Raw genomic sequence first — 15,207 nt, 5'->3', positions numbered from 1 at the left:
GAGAGTCGTCCAGGTGGTCCTCCACAAAGAGTGACCTCACCTTTGGCCCACATCCCTCACACTGCTCACCGGGGTCCCATTCCCTCCTCCCTGGCTACTGCAGGTACTTTCCTTGCTCTGCCTTTCTTCCCTTCTTCCATCAGCAGCCACACTGACATTTTCCAAATACAAACCAGATGATGTCACTCCTCAGCTTGTGCTGTTGAGTGGTTTCCCAAGTCCTTCAGACAAATGCCTACAAGGCTCTGAGTGGCCTGGCCCTGTCAATTCCCTAGACACAGCATTCTGTCCTCATCCACAGTGGGACTGTTCCCCAATGAAACATACTCTATCTGGACTCAAGACCTTTGCTTTCTACCTGCTACCTTCCTAATTCACTAGCAGTATAAAAGCTTTCATCCAGGAAGTCTTCCCACCTTTCTGCCTCTGTAGCCCACACATCCTCCAGCTCCAAGAGCATCCTGTGCTTCACCATGGCAACAGTTAATCTGGAATTCCTTGTGTAAGGGGCTCTTCCCAATAGAATCCAAATTTTGAAAGGCTTTAACTATATCTATTTTGTTCTTCACTCTATTCTTCCTGTCTTGTCCTTACAGGGGTTCAATAAATATGTGTCAAATCATTGGATATGAGTTCAGATGTTGACCAGATCAGAACAACTTTACCAAATACAAGAGACAGAGAGAAGCCAAAATGTAACAGGACCTCATATTGCAGTGCTGAGACACCTAGAGCTATTTCGCCTTACTTGAGGCCTGGGTGTTGTGATTAGCCCATTAATTTCATTTTTGTCTCAGTTCAAAGAAATCTGGGCTTTTCCCTCAGCCAGTACCATGATCAGTAAGCCAAGGAGGGCCAATCAGTAACCCAGCAGGGCTAGGAGGGTTCTGCTTTTTCTGCTTCACTGCTGTTTTACATTCCTCTCCCAGTAGCAACAAACAACAATTCAGTAAAGGAAATATGAGTAATGGAAAGAAAGAGAAAAAAATAAACATGTCAAAATGGGCAGAGTCCCCTGGGCTACTGCTATTAAAGAAAACAAGGAGGGTAGATTTGGAGATATTTCGGTGACTCTAAATGGAGAGAAACAGTCAAATTCAATCCTTCTTAACTGAGTTGCCTTCCTCTATCTTGATACAAAAGAACCGGTGCCAAGAGCAGGGGTCACATGACATGGACTGCACTGACCCCTGGGGGAAGGCCCAGCACTAAGTATAACAGAAAGGCGCCGATGGCAATGGAGTTTGGCAAGACAGTGATGGAACTCGGTGTGTGCTGTGCTCTACAAGTATTGCCTCACTAATCCTCCTAACTACCCTAACTTACTAGTACCTTCATTCCATGCATGAGAAAACCAGCACACAGGGAAGAAGCAGAAGTTGCCCATGCTTGGTGTGGTGGTCCACACCTGTAATCCCAGCACTCGGGAGGCTGAGACAAGAGGATCACCGTGACTTTGAAGTCAACTTGGGTTACATAAGCAAATTCAAGGCCAACCTGAACTACATAGTGAGATCCAGTCTCAAAAAAAAAAAAAAAAAAAAAAAAACGTTGCCCAAATTAGGCAGAGGCAGACTGGAAGCCAGGTCTTTCTGACTCTGGAGGTTCCAGTCTACACCATTAGAGTATGCTCCCTGCCTTTCTGAAGCTTACAATTAAATGTAAAAAAGTGCAAGAAACAAAAATGAAAAGTATGAACTACATAGATTTATGCAGCTATGCGCAATCATCTGGTAATTAATTATTTAGCAGGCTCTTTGGTGCAGAGATTTCCAATTAAGATTCTTAACAGGAAAAGCTATAACTAAAGTGACTGTTTTCCTTCCCGCATGGATGTGGGGCAGGGGGTGAGCACAATTTTAGAAAAGTCCCCTTCCTCGGCAGCCCATGGAGGAGAACAGAAGCCAAAGTTTCTGCAGCCCGATCTGGGTGGGAGGTCCTGATGCTGAGAATTCCCAAAGTGTGAAGGCCCTAATACCCGTGCTGAGGATGGTGGGCCTATCAGACGCCAGGATCCGTGCTAGCCCCTTTACATGATGTGATCAGATGCGATGTGGCTTGATCACTACAGCCTCGCATGGCCCATACAGAGAAACAGAGCAGAGACGCTAAGCAACTCATCTGTATTCACGTGCCCATCAGTGGGGAGGGGTCTAAGTCACAGCCAGTGGCCTTGTGCAGGTTGCAGGCTGTCTCAGAAGGTAAGAACAGAGACAGACACCATTGGGAATGCTCAGTGAGAGAGACTTCTCAGCTGTCTACCATTCTTACCTCACTGTGTGGGCTTACTTCAGCCCAGGAGACTCACCTGGTCCTTCTTCTGGCCAGTATTTACTGAGTGATTTCCACGATGCTCATGCCAGGCACAAAACCCCACATTTAAAAAGTAGAAGATGTGGTCTCCCTCAAAAAAAATGTACAGATTCATAGTAGATCAAAGGGACACAAACAACATTTACTGCTGATTTTACAAAAGGTCTGGACTGAAAAGAGATCTCAGTGCCTGGAGACACCCAGCAGAGATGTGTTTGAAGAGGTGAAGTGGAAGGAGCTGATACAACAACCTATCACAGATGCAGAGAACTAGCAGAGGGGAGCTGGAGGACTCCAAACACCGGGATAAGAAGACAGAGACTCCAGTTATCCCAAACTGAGCATGCATTGCCTCCCTGCATTGAGTTATCACATTGCAGCCCATAAATAAGTACAATTCCTGTGTGTCGACTAAAAAGAAACAGCGAACAAAATCGGAGACAGGAGACAGAAGTGAGAACAGGAAAAGGCGCAGCAAAGAGATTAAGCGCCTTCAGAGTCTGAGGCCAAAGGCTGCGTCTGTCAGGCACCCCGCTCCCCCAGCCCGTGCACACATGGTTACCACCCCACAGTCACACGGCGGCACACGCACCCTCAGGGAGGATGACACACATGGAACAGGGTCCTGGATCCTGTGCCTGTCGCTGTCCTCAGAGCAATTTTAGGTGCAGAGAACAAAGCTCCCATTTTAGATCTGAATCCTTCAAGTCCATTGTTCCCTACCTGGAAGAGCAGACAGACAAATCAGGAAGGAAGTACAGATAAGTAAGTATGACAAATAATAAACAGCCTAACTGTTCCGCAATACAGGATGAGTTAACAGTTTTGCATGGCCTCAAAGGGAACCCCAGACAGCCACTGCAAATGGAGATGCTCCTTTGTTTATTAACGAGGGAAAATTCCTGACATGCAAGTCAGATTACAAAATAACATGAGTAATGAACATATAAACACATTTACAATACAAATGCATCTTTAGATAAACACATGAATATATCACTCCATTTTGTAAAATGTTCACATAAATAAAACAGAAACATTAGCAGAAGTTAATTCTAGAAGATATAAGATATGAACATGTAATTTTTTTTTTTGGCAGTATAGTGTATTGAACCCAGGGCCTTTGCACTGAGATACATCCCCAGCTTTTTTTATTTTTCATTTTGAGAGAGGGTCTTGCTAAGTCACTAAGTTACCCAGGCTGGGCTCAAACTTGTAGAGTGCTGGGTTTCCAGGAGTACACCACCATATCCAGCTATCATATGCAATTTTTAAAACACTTTTATCATTATTTATCTGTATTTTCTCATTTTTCTATCACTCTGTTGTAGTTAAGGGCTTCTAAATGGACTAGCATCTCCTGCTCACTTGTTGAACTGATAGAACACTAAAGCATCAGTCCCTAAACAGCAGCCCCTGTTTTCCAAGTGCAGGGCAGGAGCAGATCAGAATGGCACTGAGATACATCTTTAAATAAAGTTCCCAAGGCCGGGAATATAGCTCAGAGGCACAGTGTCTGCCTAGCAAATGCAAGGTCCTGAGTTAGATTCTCAGTACCAAAAAAATAAGTAAATAAATAAAATAACTGGCCAGAGAAAGGAAGCTGCATTTTATGTCTCCTTAAATCACTTGGGTCATTCAAGGAGAAAGCTCTGGCTCAGGACAATTATGTTTTCTCTCCTGCAGAACTGCTGTTCTCTGTAACCAAGAGCTCAGCAGGCCAGAGGCAGCCTCCAAGGAGAGGTCAGCAGCACAGCTGTCCCCACAGAACTCGTCTTTACGACTGCCTTCTATTATGTATAGGAAGTTTTTGCAATTACGCTGGTGACCTCAAGCTTCCTTTAAATGAGGAAATTAAATTTAAGAAAAACTGCTTGTCAGTAATTTCAGTAGATGTTAACAGCAAGGAATTTGGTGACAGGACGGTGATAAAAAGTGATAAACACTGAAGCCTGGAGAAAGTGATGACCCCTGGTCAGGACAAAAAAAAAGCCCTCCTAGAGCATCATCCCAGGAGCCCAGGCTTTGATTTCTATCCATCTTATCATTTTCGTATAAAAACAATGGCATAGAAATACTAAATGGCAATTTGACCCAGCCGATGGGGGGCTGGAGGGTGGGACAATTCCAGAACAGGAATCTGAGTCCTAAATCCTGCAAGGAGAAGACAGAACAGGGAGGCTAAAAGCAGATAAAACTTCTTTGTAATGTTTGCCCTGAGGAAAGAGGCCCTTCCACAGGAAGAAGGTCAAGTCTGGTCTATTTTTACAAGAGCATTTCAAGTGGTTAGTGGATTTATTTCCTGTGGTTCCCAGGAATTTTGCAGCAGGTTCTCAGGAGGATGTTGGTGATAGGGAACAGGGAGTTGAGTGGGAATCGATAATTATCTCTATATTTGCTTCACTTTTTTCTATAAAAATAATCCAGAGGAAAAACACTTGCTTTAGAAGAGCAAAGTTCATTACAACAGGGAGCAGATTGGCACAAAAAAGTCCCTTGTTGTGTAGCAGTGTCCTTGGGTCAAGACTCTGCAATCTCAAAAAGTCCTTTAGTTACTCTTCCTCCTGGCCTCCTGGTTCCTTTCTCTTCTCCCTCTCGTCTCTCTCCCTCACTTAACAAATATTTGAGCCCAGCCTCTCTGCCAGCCTTGGTATGGGAACTGGGGAAGAGGAGGTGAACAAGCAGAGCTTCTGTCTCCAGGGGCTTACCGCCTAAGGAGGCAGGAACACCTCAAACGAGGACTCACAGAGGTGGATGGATAACGAATTACAAGTGATGGCTAAATGTTGGGAAAGCAAAGAACAGGCAGTGACAGGGACAAATGTCAGGAGGTGGAGAGAGCTTAGGAGGGGAGGTAGAGAGATCTGAGGAGGTGGCATTCAGTCGCCATCTGAAAAATGACTTGCTCTGACTGGGAAGGGCACTGCTGAGACGAGAACAGTTTATAGGAAGGCAGTGGCATGGAGAAGAACATTGTGAGCTCAGTAATCCAGGAGTAGCTGGGGTCGCTGGAAGACGGGTAGAGAGGGAGTAAGGGGAGATAAGGCTGGACCACACAGGGGCTCATAGGCCACAGTGAAGATTTCTATTTTGCTTTATGGAAATGAAAACCATGGAGGGTTTTGAATCAGATAGTGACCAATGTGATACAGATCATACAAGATCTCTCTGGCTCTGTGTATTAAAATGTCAGAAGGGAACCAACAACCAACAAGGAGAGGGCTTTTTCAAATGGTAGCACTTATGGTGACAGTAGACTTGGTCATAGCTGATGGGGGTGGCGGTGGTGAGTATGGCGGTCTGACAGTCATTTGCTGCAGTCAAAGGGCCTGCTTAGGAGACCTCAGAGAAGTCAGCCGGTCCCTCAGGCTGGCACTAGTCGGGGAGAAGGACAGCAGCTGCCTTGGGTAAAAGCTTCACTCCACAATCCTAAGTATTACTTTAACTCAATGCTTTCAAAAGTCTAATATCATATACAACATCCATAATAAATAACATATCAAATAAGTTTTGAAAGGCAGAGTAATAGTGTTGGCCATATAATGTGAACCGAACAAACCTGACATGAGCCATAATGACGCTTACATTTGTATGTGAATATGTATCAGAGAGAAAGACAGACACAGAGAAGCGGTAAAAAGTAAACAAACAGATTATAAAGTACTATAAATGTTAGGAGTAAAACATATTTATATGTGAGACAATACAATACAGGAATGAGGAGTGCTTCCTTACATAAGAGGAGTCCAAAAGAATTAGGTTCAGAGAGGCAGATGCCCTGCCTGGAGAGTCTAGGCATTAATAGAGTTTTGCAAATCAAACCCATCAGATTCCCTACATAGTGTTAAATGTCACAGCCTAATGATGTACCCCCATGGAGAATAACTTTTAGTTAGTCAAAGACAGTCTATTTTTTTGAGACAGGGTCTTGCTACGTAGTTCTTACAAGACTACAGTAGTCTCGACCTCATTATGTAGCTCAGGCTGGCCTTGAACGCATAACAATCTTCCTGCCTCAGCCTCCCAAGTATACACCATCATGCCTGGCAAAAGATAAGTTTTAAAAGCCACATCCACTTATCTATTGATTTCCTGTAAGCACAGATGTATAGGAAGGTTACACGAGTGAGGGTTCTAGAATACAGTACCACGAGAACACCAGGAGATGGCCTGTTTTTTATCTGCCACAGCCTGTGGGCCTATCTAAAGGTTTAGAGTTATCAAATCCTACAAGAACCCCTTGAACCTGACAAAGTCATGGAGGAGCCAAGGAATGTAGACCTTTTCGGAGAAGAATTATGTGCAAAAAGATAGCAGCGAGAAAGACGAAGTCACTCTGACATTTCTCCTGCTTTCTTGTTGCCTAATCTGCTTTCAAGACTAATACCTTAAGGTTTCTCCATTTTTCCAGCAGCCGCACCCGACCCAGTGGCTCTTTGATCTGTAAAACATGAGTGGGGCTGTGGACATTGAAGGAGATGAATGACCGTGAAAGGTCAGATGGAAAAGAGAAATGAGGGGGGAAGCGTTGACAGGCTGAAGGATCAGCCACAAACTACGCGCTGGGCCCCCGCCAGGATTGCAGCTTCTCCTGTGAAGGACCTCCCTTGGCAGACAGATGCCCTGTCCTGGTTATCCGTACCTACCTTTTTCTGAGAAACAGCATTTTGACTACACTATGTACCTTCCTAGAGACGTGAGATACCGGGGCATACTTATCTCTTACGTTAGCACATTAGATACCAGATTTTAACTCACTTCCAACCACTTTCATCTCTTTATTCAACACTGATCATTCCCCAGGGCCCAGGGCTGTGTTGCTCCATCTCCTATAAAACTCACCTGGTTCCCACCAACAGCTATGGCTGGGGGACCTGTGTGTGTGGAAAGCAGTGACATGATCACAGCACCACGGGAGTCACCAGTGGTACTGAGACAGGGGAAATGGTGTGCGGAGGAGAATGGTTGCTTTTGGACTATTGCTATGGGACCAAGGAGAGTTGGCCAGCACATGGAATCTCTAAAAATAGTCCAAGTCCTTGGAAAGAAAGAATGCAAAGCAGAATACGTTTTATATTGTCCTAATGCAGATCCTGTGAAAACTTAGGCCCTCCAGGTTGGGGCTGAGGCAAATGACTATTTTCTTCCTGTCCTTTGACTGTGACAGCCAGTGGGTCTCTCTGAAAATCCTGTGCCCTCCTCTGCCACCTGCTTCCTGTATGTCTTTGGATAGCTTTGCAGGATGCAGCTCTCAGGGCACAGCTGGGCGCCCATGGCCCCCTTTCAAGATCCAGAATAGACTCTGACACGTGAAATGAACTCAGAGATGTTTACACTCCTCCTTCGTGTCCAAGCACCCTAAATACAGAGCTGCATGCTGCGACTGCTACCCGTCTCAGAGCTGCCTGGGTGGCACCTGTCTAGCAGAAATGTGAGTTTTGTCCTTTTCATTTTTTTAGTGTTTTGAGTAAGTGGGGGCTCTTTGAAAATCAGGCCTCTCAACGGAGGGGAGACTGAGGGGTTATAAACCGATGTCTTGGGGTTCAGGGTTTCATTTCTAGCTAAGCCACAGATTTGTTTTGATAAGCTTTTCAGCCTCTTTGCGTCTCAGTTGTCCTGGCTGGAGAGAAAGGCGAGTTCTTGTGGCCCACAGCAAGAAGAGTAGCTGATACAAAATGAGCATAAAGTATTCAGTGCCATGTCTGCATGATGTCCACCTAAAAAGCCTGCTTGTTCATTAAACGCTCTGTGAAACCCTTAAAAATTCAAGTGATCAATCTACTAAAGACACAGGCTCTCATTAGCAATAATAATACCTGTCACTTTCTGGAAACAGCTATATGCAAGGTCTTTCCCAGACCTTGTTGGATTCTTTCCCTTGGCAAGCTTGGTTCCTTTAGAACCCATGGCCTCATGCATGCTAACCATATCTCCATCCTGAGATCCGCATTTCTAACAGTTGCCTTGTACAGATGAGACAGATGGGGATCAGAAAGGTTAAGTGCCTTGCTGCTCACGTAAAAAGTTAATGTCACAGCAGAGACCAGAATCCAGGTCTCTAACTCTCAGCATGGGAGCACTTCATTTTGTGGGCATTTCACAGGAAACCAGTCTGTAGTGGAACCCTTCTCCAGTAGCTTCTGGCCTTACTTGACCCTTCCCAGCAAGCAAAAATGACTTCCCTGACAAGGATTAAGAGGGCCTCACATGATGCGGGGCCACCTTGAGGGCTTGCCTTAGTCACTTTGTCCTCTCTGGACCCGATACCTGATGCACAATTTAGAACAGTTTATTTTGGCTTACAGGTTCAGTAGCTTCAGTCCATGGTTGGCAGACTCCAAAGCAGAAAGAGGCTGGCAGAGGGCTGTGGTAGAGGAAAGGGTGCTCGACCCAGGGGAGCTGGAAGCAGAGAAAGAAGGGGAGCCAGGGACAAGAACACAACATTCGAGGTCACACTCGCCCTGCCTTACCTCTTCCAACCAAGCGCAACCTCCTAACAGCACATTCGGCTATGAACTCATCAACAGACAAACCCATGATGAGTGCAGCATCCCCAGGATCTAATCACCTTCCACACACACCAGACTTTGGGAACAGTTTAGAGATAAAACATACTCCGTGCATCAGAGTGACAGCCAGAGAAGCACTGGTGTGGCCACTGCACTGCAGGATGTGGTCACACAGGCTGCACTTGAGTAAAATCAACACCTCCTTCTGCAACTGTCAAGGGAGCTATACGAGTGACACAGGCTGATGGGGCAGAGAGAATAAAGATAAAAGTTCACTTGCCCTGGAAGCCTTTGTTTTCTCTTGTCCACAGGGATGCAGGGATTAAAATCAGGGATTCGAGTCAGAAAACCCTACTTCCAGATCTCAAGTCTAACATATATTATGCTATATAACCTCAGCAAATAACTTAAGCTTTCTGAGCCTCAGTATCTTCAGCTGTAAAGAGGAGGGGTAAAGAAAGCAGAATTGGGGGCGGGGGATTTAGTTCAGTGGTGTAAGCACCTACCTGGCAAGTACAAGGTCATGAGTTCGATCCCCAGTACCAACAACAACAACAACAAAAAAGCAGTGATAGATTCTATTCAGCACACCTCTCTTTTCTGTTAATTATACTTTCAGACATGGAAACAGAGTGTGGCCTGTGACTGCACCAAAAGTGTTATTCTAATCATTTATCTCCCAGACAAAACAAAAAAATCAATGCCCTCCTACCAAAATTTTTTGAACACTAATTAAAATAATGCATATGATGTGCTTAGGGCCTGGTATATGGTTCAAGAAATGGTTGCTGTTTTATTATTTATGCACTCATTCTATTATTTATGGGATATGCAGAGCAAGCTGTTGAGTAACATACGGTGGGGCAAGCCCTGAGCACTGCCAAGCAGATAACAAATGTACTTTGAAAAGACTGCGTTTGGAGAAACTAAATTTTCTAGGTCAGGAAGGCAGAAAAAAAAAAGTAGATCCAACAAATAGTTCATCTTCCTAGAAGCTGGAAGTCGGCTGACTTTGAAAAAGGAATATCCTTGCTGGGCTGCTTCTGGAGATTGTAACTTGCACAAGAGATTAAAAGGATTTTTGGAGGAACATCAGTGAGAGAAGGTTAAAGGAAGGGGCGTGAGGGCTGACAGGTCCTGCAGAATCACTTTACATCTGGCTCGAAGCCCTGGGCTTTAATGCATCAGTCTGCAGGAAAGAGATTTCCGTTATGATGTGCGCAGATCTCCAGCATGGCTCAGAGCCGCTGGTCAGGCTGTTCAGACAGAACCGCGGCCAGCAGAGCTCGCTGCTGTGTGAGTGTGTGCTCTGTTTTTCCTCTCAGAGTGGACACTGTTTTCTGTAAGCACTCAAAAGAATTCCTGACCTTTATCTCAGCTCTTGTGGCAGGGCTGTGTTTTGGGAATGGATATGCCAGACTGCTGAGGATAAAAGATCACCAATTGAGGAAACAAATAAAGGATATTGGAGGCCATCCTTGGGGATGTATATGTGAGTCTGTTTATTTTTCTCCGCTCTTCATTAAGGAGTCTGAGAGCTAAGATGGGGATTGGACTGGTCCAGCTAGAGGGATTAACAGCCCCTACTTCCTGCCAGGTACGCCTGGTCCAAGCCTGCAGACTCCTCTCCCATCTGAAGTATGGTTAGACTATAGCTTCTTAAAGGCAGAAATGGGGGCTGGGGATTTAGCTCAGTGGCATAAGCACCTGCCTTGCAAGCAGGCGGTCGTGAGTTCGATCCCCGGTACCGATAAAAATGAAAAAGACAAAAAAAAAAAAAAAAAAAAAAAAGGCAGAAATGGATTTCTACTTCTAGTTCCTAATCTTGTATTTGAAAACCTTGGGCTAGCTATGTTTCAGAAACTAGAATTCTGGATAGTGTGCCACATATAACATACATAATGGAGGAGCACCAGCAGGATCTGGGATAGCACCTTAGGATACATGTTAGTAATTCTGCATCAGATTATATAAATAATTAGTACAAAATGAGCTAAATACCTGAAATAGTCTCAGGTCAGTTTGCATCAGCCATTGCTGTAGCTGAGTTATGAAAGAATTTCTAGTTTTCAGAGCATTTTGGACTTCAGAATTTTATACTAGAGATTTCAGGCCTTACCTCAGCTCAGCTCACCTTGCCACACCCTCCCCTTCCCTCCCCTCCCCTTCCCTCCCCTCCCCTTCCCTTCCCTTCCCTTCCCTTCTTCTTGTTTAAATTCCAGGACACCTGCAGCATTCTGCTAATAGCTGTTGACATCTAAAGTATGACATCTCAATCTCCCTCAAATATTTGATTCTGAAAGCCTGACATGTCAGAGTTTATGCCTAATGACTGAGGGGTTCTTCAGCACTGGAAAATTTCTAAAGATCAGGACAGGCAGACTATCGAGCCCTAGGGTATCTGTCATCCTGGACAGGGAATGTGCAGACCTGGGGGATACTCTGAGAATGCGTGACTAGTGAACTGTGTTCTGCAACAAAGCAAATGAGAAGACAGCATCGCTGCACATAAGTGATAATGAAAAAACTTGAACTTAGCACTCAGAAAATGGTAATATTGCTACAACAGTACCAAGTCAAGTTCTAAATCAGTAGCATAGGTAACTGGCAAAACTAACATCTACTGAATGCTTGCAAACTTGCTAATTCTGGGCTTAGTGCACTGTATGCATTGTCATTTAATACTGACAGAGACCATGCAGTAGCTACAGTTATGGAGCCCCACTATGCAGTGAGTGCCCAGTCAGGATTTAAACCCAAGTCTAGTAACATGCTGGTAATAGAGTCATCAGAGAGAGAAAAAGTCAAAGTACAGCATTTGCCAATTTCTGTAGTATAAATACTTGCACCAGAATTGATTTCAAGCTAAACGAATGGTTTAACAACCAGCACACAATTCCGAACTAGGTCCTAATTGGCTTTTGTGACCCTGTAAGAGCTGTCTCTTGCATGCCACAATCAAGTCCATCCCACAGTCAAGTCCAGTTGACTGTCAGTTTAGGAAAGTGGATTTCTGCCCACAGGATCTATAGAGCTGGCATGGAGGTAGCATGCTGCTATGTCAGCCACCAAGATCACACACCTCTCTCAGCTCCCATCCACATTACCGAGGGAAGACGGGGCAGGGTGACATGGACAGAGAGCAGAGCTCTCTCTGTCTCCTCTCTTCAGGCAGAATCTGCTTCCCCAGAGGTCCCTAACTGCCTGAGAGTGCTTCCTGGCTAAAATAACAAAACCTGGAATAGTTTATCCAGACCTTACAAATCTTTTTCTTGGTCAGGTATGAAGATTAGACCTGAGATTAACGAGTCTGCTCCTTTTCCTTCTGAAACCCTTAATTATGACAGTATTTTCTGTGAAGAAGTAAGTATTTGTTATGAATGGGAACGGGTATTGGGCCTACTATAAACCAAAGGTCAGGTATTGCGATGGACTCTGAGCCCAAGTGAAATACACAGGCAGTGGCTTAACATTTCAGTCAATTCCTGCAGGACACTGCCTTCTAATTGGATCTCCTGATAACACACCTCTGCTAGAGCCCCCTGAGAAGGGACCAGCCTACTATTCAATCAACAAGCATGCATGAGATACTGATTCTATGCAGGTATTTGCCAAGTCCTGGATGCAGAAGAAAAAAGCAATTTATGTCTTAGGACCTCAGAGACTAATGAAGGAGACCATCAAGAAGCATAGTTAGATTATATTCATTCACTCACTTAACAAATGTTTATTATTAGGTGCCAGGCATTTTGCCAGGCACTGAGATACCATGGTGAGAAAGACAGATTGGTTTCTATGATCATGGAGCTGACAGCCTACTCGTGAAGAGAACCATTAATTAAATAATCACAGGAATGAATGTGTAATTAAAAACAGATGCAAGAGCTCTGAAGCAATGTTAACGGTCCTAGCAGCTCTGGAGGAACCTGAGCCAGTTAAGGAAGTCAGGTACAACTTTCTTGAGGAATTAACAACTGAATTAAGAGTTGCAGAAAAGTAATTCACTAGACAGGTAGAGCAGACAGAAGGTGAAAAAGACTACTGCTCCAGCCAGGAGGAAGTGTGGGCAGGTGGCAGAGCGCAGTGATTTCAAAGAGGGAAAGCTAGCTTTGCAGAGAGAATGTGGTAGGCGATGGGGCAAGAAGGCGGGAAGGGCTGCACCTCCCAGAGGCTTTGGCCACCACTGCGGAGCCCTGGGAAGCCCAGGAAGGGTTCAGGCAGGACGTGCTGATGACAAGGACACCCGGCAGTGCTACGGATCAAAAGACTTGCTGTAAAGGAGCTGGTGGGGACCAAGCCATCTGAACGAGTGTGTGTGGTGTGGAGGGGACTGGGGATGGCGGGGTGTAACCAGATAGGGCTTTCTGGAGGAGGAACTATCCAAGTCCAAATTCTGAAGAGTGCGTATGACTTAGCCAGGCCACAGTAGCAGGGCAGAGGAAAGGAGAACGCACAGTTCTGGCAGAAGAAAACGGGGTTAAGGCCTGGGCGAGTGTTGGGGGCGGGCAGATAAGAGGAAGCCAATAAGACAGACACAGGCAGCCAGCTTAGGCAGACTGCAGATGATGAAAGCAGCGTGCTCATGGCAGGAGTCTGAGGGCAGCGGAAGACCACTGACCCTGCCAAAGCACTGCAGCTGGGAGGAGTCTGCAGATTCCCAAGAGGGGAAGGTCACACGCAGCAGGGTTGGAAGTGACCCCAGGGAGCCGTGCTGCAGCCGCGCAGGTGAGAGGGGCTCTCGGGTCTGCATGCTGGCAGAGCTGATGAGGATGAAGAGATGGAGTAGTTTTAGGAACACTAAAGGGTGAAAGTGAAAGGCCACTGTCACCAACTGGATGGTCGGGAGTGATTTCTAGACACAGCATAGTTAAATGAAACTAATTTGCCCTCGAAACTAATTTTTGTCTTACATAATTCTGATTAATGTTCCATGTCTTTGAAAAGAATGGTATTCACTTCATTGTTGGGTACAGATTCTCAAGAAGGCATTAAGCTCGCGAGCTGTATATTTCAATCTTCTGCATCCTCAATGAAGTGTGTCTGTTTACTTCACTGCTGGCAAACCTATGGCATGCACATTATTTTTAAGACAAAAGATGTTAAGGTAGGAGTTGTTTTTTTCTAAATTAAAACCTCAGCATTCAGGTTTAATTGCAGTGTTGGCTTTTGTGGTAAATAACCCAAAAGTGGGTTTTGGGTTACAGTTTGGGCACTTGTCTTCAAAAGGTTTGTCATCACTGGTTTATTCTTCCTTTTATGACAGAAATGTATCAAACTCTCCTACTGTCATTGAGGACTTGTCAATTCCTGCCTTGTGTATTCTGAGGCTATGTCATTACATATACATGAGCTGGGAATTTACCTCTTACGGTTGAATTTTATTCACTCATCATTTTGCAATAATTCTTTTTATCTTTACTCATTTTTGCCTTAGGCCTAGTTTATCTTCCATTAATATATTCATATCAACTTTTAGTTTTTTGTTATCATTTATGTGCTTTTGTTTTTCTTTTTGAGACAGGGTCTCACTATGTTCCCAGCTAGCCTCAGTCATGGGCTTAATGCTCAGCATGGTGGCATTCACCTGTAATTCTAGAACTCTAAGAAGCGGACAGTGTTGTAGTCAGAGTTTGCAAGGGAATAGACTTAATACAGGACACAACTTTTAGGTTTATTTTTTTAATAATCACCCAAAATGTTAAATGCAGAAGAGTGCGAGAGATCTGTCCATGCACTAGAGACTCAAAGAATCCAGCTGAGAGGGCCTGTATCCCCCAGCAATGTCCTGCATGAGTCCAGTTGAAGACCTAGAGCACATGATAATGTCTCATGCAAGTATGAATCAAGGGTCTGCACTGGAAAAACCCAAAGGCCAGTAGTGGAAGCTAGAAAGTCACCACCAGGAGGATGAAAGATCTGTGCCAGCAGGCTGAGGGATCTGCACTGGAGCCAGGAAGTGACCCTCAAGGTAAGGACCAGAGTGCCCCTGAAGAGAACCACAGCCATCCTCAGTGACAGCGAAGACCTAAGCTCCACTGGTGATGAGGACAACGAGTTCATATCAGGATAGCTACAGTGACAAGCTTCTGCAGGAGAATCAACAGCATACTATCTTCTCCTCCAATTCTCCTTTTCTGCCATTGGCAACAATTCTCAGGCCGGCCTTCCACATCCAAAACCACACTGACTCAGTTCAGCTGGGTGTTATAAGTTGACCATTAGTTAATCCAGCCACCATACATAGGAAGACTATACATTCAAGGCTAGCCTGGGCAAATTAATAAAACCCTTTTCAAAAAAATACATATATATATATGGCTAGAGATGTTGCTCCGTGTGAAGGCCCTTTGTTTGATCTCTAGTACTGCTAAATAGGTGGATGGAA

At 44.9% G+C, this 15,207-nt stretch overlaps 1 protein-coding gene across 7 annotated transcripts in view; it reads left to right on the top strand.

The window, feature by feature from the left end:
• The window catches only part of Fgf1 (fibroblast growth factor 1), a 90,901-nt gene that overhangs the window by 52,542 nt on the left and 23,152 nt on the right, over positions 1-15,207 (top strand). The window contains exon 1 of one of the 7 annotated variants that reach the window (XM_013141103.3): positions 13,371-13,547. The exons of the other annotated variants lie outside the window; for them this stretch is intronic. The gene's annotated coding sequence lies outside the window, so the exon portion shown is untranslated. Of the gene's footprint in view, positions 1-13,370; positions 13,548-15,207 lie in introns of those variants that run through there. 7 annotated transcript variants of the gene reach the window in all.

The sequence above is a fragment of the Cavia porcellus genome, unplaced genomic scaffold (genome assembly GCF_034190915.1).
Source record: "Cavia porcellus strain 051 isolate PalLab524CR breed Dunkin Hartley unplaced genomic scaffold, mCavPor4.1 scaffold_21, whole genome shotgun sequence".
Lineage (NCBI taxonomy): Eukaryota > Metazoa > Chordata > Mammalia > Rodentia > Caviidae > Cavia > Cavia porcellus.
Note: the sequence above shows the minus strand (reverse complement) of the source record. Positions and strands in the feature narration are given on the sequence as shown.